The sequence below is a fragment of the Lactuca serriola genome, chromosome 7, assembly GCF_051521515.1.
Source record: "Lactuca serriola cultivar US96UC23 chromosome 7, Lser_US96UC23_V15, whole genome shotgun sequence".
Taxonomy (NCBI): Eukaryota; Viridiplantae; Streptophyta; class Magnoliopsida; order Asterales; family Asteraceae; genus Lactuca; species Lactuca serriola.
In genome coordinates this window covers 144270945-144277751 of record NC_136414.1, presented here as the reverse complement: position 1 = coordinate 144277751, position 6807 = coordinate 144270945, and positions in this window count along the sequence as shown.

The following is a 6807-nucleotide window of genomic DNA, read 5'->3' as shown; positions in this document are numbered from 1 at the left end:
ATGGGTATGAAAGAAGGATCGATGGTAAGTTTATGAGTTATAATATTCTTATCTATACCTATAAGGTCTTCGTATTTCCATGCGAAGGTTTTCCTTCTTTCTTTCAAGAATCTAACTAGGTCCTTTTTGATGTCTTCTCGTATTGAGGATCCTATGATTACTTTGGTGTAAGGATCCTTAAGGTCTAGGGGCGTTTCTTTTATATCTTGATTATTCGCTTTTGGTATGTCTCATGCCCCCTGCTTGAATTGTTATGCTTGCCTTGTTACTGAGAAATGCTTCATTGAGGTCTTGTATCATTCTTTGGATTCTTGTTGATCACTGATGATCCTCATTCTTCCCCAGGGGGTAGGCATCTTGACACATGGTACTTCGATGGAACCACTTTCATCTCATGGATGTAGTGCCTACCTAATATAACATTGCAGGAAGATAAAGCATCAATAACACAAAAGCATTGAATAAAATTTACCCCTTTGATGTAGATGGGTAGCTTGATCTCTCTAATAGTATCCTCCAAATCCTATTAGTACTGAGCATCTTTTGATTATCTTAGATTCTGGGATGTTCATCCTGGTTAGGGCATCTAAGAGTATGATGTTGACTGAGGATCCTCCATCAATAAGGTTCCTTCTGACAAAATGGTTGGCGATGTAGAGAGTAATGTTGGAATAGTGCCTAAGGCTGCAACTATATTAGGCAAGTATTTGACCTGATTGTGCATGGTCCTTTTGGGTTGATAGGATGATTTATGATGAGAGAAGAAATATTATTAATATATTATGAGTATAATATAAGGAATAATAATATTGTTATTTGATTAATATAAGTCATAAATTAATTAGGAATTAATTTGGTGACTTAAAGAGATTAATTAAATAAAAGGGCATAAACTGTCAATTGTATGATAGTTGTACTTTGGGCTGTAGTCCCTAAAGGATAAGGGGTGGACGGTTTTAGGGGCTTTGGATAGACCTAAAAATCGTCCAAGGCTTATCATAAGGAGATTGGATTGCTTAGGGCCTAATTTATCCAATTAGGGTTTAAGGGTGAAACCCTAGGAGCCTCACAAGTATAAATAGACCCATGGGGTCAAGGAAATCGGCACTCTTGCCTTTGGAAGATCCCTGGCCTACTTCTTGCCCTCTCCCATCTCTCTCTCTAATCATCCTCTTGCTAAGTTGGTGTTTGTAAGCCATTAGAGGACTGATAATTGTGACTCTAAGCTCCAAGGAAAACAAGATTCAAGCAAGCAACTTAAGGTAATCTTCTAGATCTGTTTTTCTTATGTTATTCCCTAGATCTATTGTTCAAAAGTCTTGGATACAATGCATGTTCAATTAGAGAAACCTAGATCCAAGCATTAGGGTTTGTATGTGCACATAGGAATGTTCTTATGGCTCAAACCCATCAGTGGTATTAGAGCCTTGATTGGTTTCTATTGAATTGATGCATTGGTTGCTTGATTGTTGATTGAAAAATTCGATTTTTTGTCTTCTGCTTGATGAACTTCGCGAGTTCCATAGTGGACTCGGCGAGTAGGCCTCAACTCGGCGAGTCCATTGTGGTACTCGGCGAGTTCGAGCGTCAGAAGGAGCTAGTTTCGAGATTTCTTGTTGTTTATCTTATGGATACTTGCCTTTATCTTAATGGGTCAATATAAATCCGATTTTAATATATATTTGAGTATATTCTTGACCTAATTAAAGATATTTATCAATTAATTAAATAATAATTTCCTTATGTGATAATTGATTGATTATTTTAATTAAATTGGAAAATTGTTTTGCAAGAAACATTTAAATAAATCAAATAAAGATAATTATGAGATTAAATGGTTAATTTGAATTATTTGTTATTTGATCCCTTATGTTTTGAAAAGTTTAAAACTTCCCCTCAAGTTTTGAAATTTATGTTTTGTGATTAAAAGTTTAATTTAGACAATTTAAATTTCAAACCTTAGAATTTTACAAGTTTAAAATTCAACCCTATACTACTATAATATTACAAGATTAATATATATATATATATATATATATATATATATACATATATATATATATATATATATATATATATATATGTATGTATAATTAAAATGCTAGTCTTACCGTTAGTAGGCCTCATTCACGAAGCCGGTCTATAAGGTGGGTATAAGGTTGCGGCCTATAAAATGGTGCTTAATGGGTGTACACTCACACCCACCGCTTGCTTGATCGGTGGAGGGTCGTTAGCCGAACGGGTAGGATAGGGCAACCTCATCTCCTCATGAAAAGTATAATATGAAATACAAGTAACTACATGTTTTTCAAAATTCCCAATCCTAGTTACTTTAGGAAAAGTGAATTGATGCAATGCCATGAAATTACACTTTGCACCCTTGTTAAGAAGTTAGTGGAGCGTGTGTGGTTTACTGGCACACTAATTGGTTCTAAGAAAAGGTGGCAAAGGGTGATTCATTGTTTATCATAGTTCGGTGGAGCGTGTGTGGTTTACCGGCACATCGAATAGGTTATTGTTACAATGAAGGCACCGTGTAGATTTGCATGGTAATTCACACCCACTTTGTGATCCTCGGTATCACAGTCACAAACGAGAGGGGCATATCGAGATTTAAACATGCAATTGAAAAGTTCAATGAATCTCATCGAAACCTAGGAATTCTCAATACATTTAGAACTTAAAGTTATGTTTTCATGGTGGAGAATTAGTGAATCATCATTCACTTACCTTCAAATTGTTTGCATGTTAGATTACGACATCCCTCTTCTAATATGTAAATATTGTTGTTGGATCATAGCCCTAATTTTTCTTATTGGGTGATAATTAGGGATTCAAATTCTAATCTATCTTTGTCCTTTCTATTTGTAGATGTCGAACGCGAACAACGCTGCTGCTAGTTCATTCACATTGATGAGCCTTTGCCAAAAGGTGACGTTCGATGGAACGAAATTTTGCGAATGGATAAGATACATTCGCACGATTGCTCGCTACGAGGACAAGGAGTATGTCCTTGATGAGAAGCTCGAGAAGATCAATCCAGAAATCGCTACTCCGGCTGAAATGACTGCTTTTGAGACTCATGAACGTGATGCGACGAAGGTTCATTGCATCGTGATAGCCACAATGAACGTCGAACTCCAAAAGTCCTACGAGGACATGTATCCGTATGAAATGCACCAAGACTTATTGGAGAGACACCATCAAAACGCGAGGCAGGAACGTTACGAGATCTTCACTAACATGATCTCCGCTAAAATGGGTCATGGAGAATCTCTAACCGTGCACCTGCAAAAGATGTAAATGTATGTCGATCGTCTTCGCAAGTTAAATGTCGATTTTGGGGAAGATTTGGCTATCGACATGGCGCTTCACTCCTTTCCTCCGTGTTACAATCAATTTAGGATGACCTACCACATGAACAAGGAGGAGGTCACCCTAAGTAAGCTCCAAGGTCTCCTAAGGGTTGCTGAGAGCAACCTCAAGGACAAGTCTGTTGCACCAACTCCCAATCCACCAGCTGCTCCTGTTTTGGCAATTGGGCAAGGTAGGGGTAACAAGAGGAAGGCTTCGTCTAAGAGCTACCGCAAGGGAAAGTCCCGAGATGGTTCCTCTTTTAGTGGGACCAAAGTTGATCCTGCTAAGCCCAACCCTAACCCAAAGGAGGCAGAGTGCCACCATTGCCACAAAATAGGGCATTGGAAGAGAAGCTGCCCAGAATATCTGCAAGCCATCAGGGAAGGAAAGATCAAGCCATCTTTCGCAGGTATATACACAATTAAATCTAATGATTCATCTCATGCTATTTCTTGGGTCCTAGATACCGGGTGTGGTTACCACATTTGTTCTGAATTGCAGGGACTAAGAAGAAATAGGGATGTGGAGCATGGAAGAATAAATCTAATCATGGGGAACAAAAGATCGTCGCCTGTGACCACGATCGGAGTGTATTCTTTAGTGCTTAGTAATGGTTTATGTTTAGATTTAAATAATTGTTTCTACTCACCAGAAATGGGAAGAAACATCATTTCGTTTCATGGTTTGTTTAGACAAGGATTTAGATTTTCTTTTAATAATGAGAATGGTTCAATTTATGCTTATCTAAATAGTGTCTTATATTTTGAAGCAATGCCATGTAGTGGAATTTATGAAACTGTTATGATTGTAGATAACCTAGGAAATGATGTTTTATGCATGGATTCTTCCAATAGTATGGATAAAGCATCCTTGTGGCATTGTCGTCTTGGACATGTCAACAAGAAGCGCATAGCCCAACTCCAAAAGGATGGAGTGTTGGAGTCATTTGACCTTAGGGAAGATAACACATGCGAATCTTGTTTACTTGGAAAGATGACTAAGTCACCCTTCACTAGCACATGTGAAAGGGGTGAGGGTTAATTAGACCTCATACATACCGATGTATGTGGACCCTTTAGATCAACCACGAAGGATGGGAACCGCTTCTATGTGACTTTTACCGATGACTATAGTAGATATGGGTATATCTACTTAATCAAGCAAAAGTCAGAAACGTTTGAAAAGTTCAAAGAGTTCAAGAATGAAGTGGAGAATCAATTGGGCAGGAAAATCAAGATGCTTCGATCCGATCAAGGAGGAGAGTACCTAAGTCTTGAATTCCACGACTATCTCAAAGAGTGTGGAATAGTTTCACAATTGACGCCACCTAGGACACCACAGTTGAATGCTGTGGCAGAAAGGCATAATCGAACCTTGTTAGACATGGTCCGCTCTATGATGAGTCGTGCTTCACTACCTATCTCATTCTGGGGGTATGCCTTAGAGAATGCCGCCCATATCCTTAACTGAGTCCCTACTAAGAAGGTTGCCAAAACACCTCACCAGATGTGGACAGGGAAAGATCCCTCGTTAGCACATATCAAGGTTTGGCGTTGTGAGGCTTTCGTAAGACGAGATACTCACGACAAGCTCAAACCTCATAGTGAGCGATGTATTTTCATCGGCTACCCGCAGAAATCCTTTGGATATCTCTTCTATAGACCGAAGGACAATGTTGTCTTCGTTGCGAGGAGAGGAGTTTCCCGAGAACAGAACTCATAAGCCAAGGAGACAGTGGGAGGCAAATCAAGCTTGAAGAGATTCAAGAATCTATTGATGAAGGAACCTCTACCGCTGGCGCTTAACCCGAGGAGGAAACTCCGGTTGAACCGATTGACGAGTCCTTACCTCTTAGACGTTCCGAAAGAGTTAGAGTTCAACCCCAGTTTTATGGTTTTCATATTACTACCGAAGGGGACACGTATATTAGTGATGGTACACTAATAAATTTAGATGAACCTAATAGCTATAAGGAAGCCATGGCAGGCCCGGATTCTGCAAAATGGAAGGAGGCAATGGAATTTGGTTGATAATATGCCCGGATGTAAGATCGTTGGGTGCAAATGGATCTTCAAGAAGAAGACCGACGTGGATGGAAACATACACACATATAAGGCGCGATTGGTTGCGAAGGGCTTTACTCAAACTCCCGGAGTTGACTATGATGAGACCTTCTCACCAGTTGCGAAAATAAAGTCTATTAGAGTGATGCTAGCTATTGCCGCATTTCATGATTATGAGATTTGGCAAATGGATGTCAAGACCACTTTCCTTAACGGAAAGTTGGCTGAGGATGTTTACATGGCTCAGCCAGAGGGGTTTGTGGATCCGAAGCATCCGAATAGAGTGTTTAAGCTTGAGAAGTCCATTTATGGACTTAAGCAAGCGTCTCGCAGATGGAATCTTTGCTTCGATGAGAAAGTCAAAGAGTTTGGATTTGTACGAAGCCAAGATGAAGCATGTGTATATATCAAAGCCAGTGGGAGTATAGTAAGCTTCCTCGTTCTGTATATCGATGACATACTACTCATAAGAAACGACGTCCCGACACTGCAGGAGGTAAAGTCTTGGCTCGGGAAGTGCTTCGCTATGAAGGACCTCGGAGAGGCTTCCTATATTCTAGTAATAAGGATAGTGAGAGAACGAAGTAAGAGACTAATAGGACTTAGTCAGAACACTTACTTAGATAAAGTACTGAAACGTTTTAGTAAGGAAAACTCAAAGAAGGGAGAATTACTGATACAAAGTAATGCCAAGTTGAGTAACACTCAAAGTCCGAGTACCGAATGTTCTTATGTTCAAAAGTCTTGGATACAATTCATTTTCAATTAGAGAAACCTAGATCCAAGCATTAGGGTTTGTATGTGCACATAGGAATGTTCTTATGGCTCAAACCCATCAAGTAATCACCAATCCGTCATGGTGGGGATCTTGGATATCTTCTCTATTTGTTTCGTTGAAGGTTATCTCCTTCCTATTTTTGATCGACGTATTCTTCTAGGATTTTTCTTCTTTCTCTACTTAGATACCTTGGCATTCCTTTTTGCTGCAAAAAAAGAAGTTCCACAAATGTTAGAACCCTTAGAGATTACATTGATTACCTTGGCGTCCGCAGGAGGGGATCCTAGTTTTTCTATATCCTAGTTTTTCTAGGATCTTAGGAGGATCCTAATCCTTTTTTCTGGATCTTTCTTTTCTTCTGCTTAGGATCTCCCTGAGGTATCCTTTTCTTTGGAGGTGGTTGATCTCCTTCTTGAGGGCTATGCAATCTTTTTTATTGCGGACAAAGTCTTCATGGCATGGACACCATTTGGACTTATCCTTCTAGTCGGTGGACTTTTCTCCATTCCTTGGCCATCTTGTTTTATCACCAAAATCCTGCATAACATAGATTACACCTGAAACATCCACAGAAAAACAATAGTTAGTGGTCTTAGGAAATTCATCTTC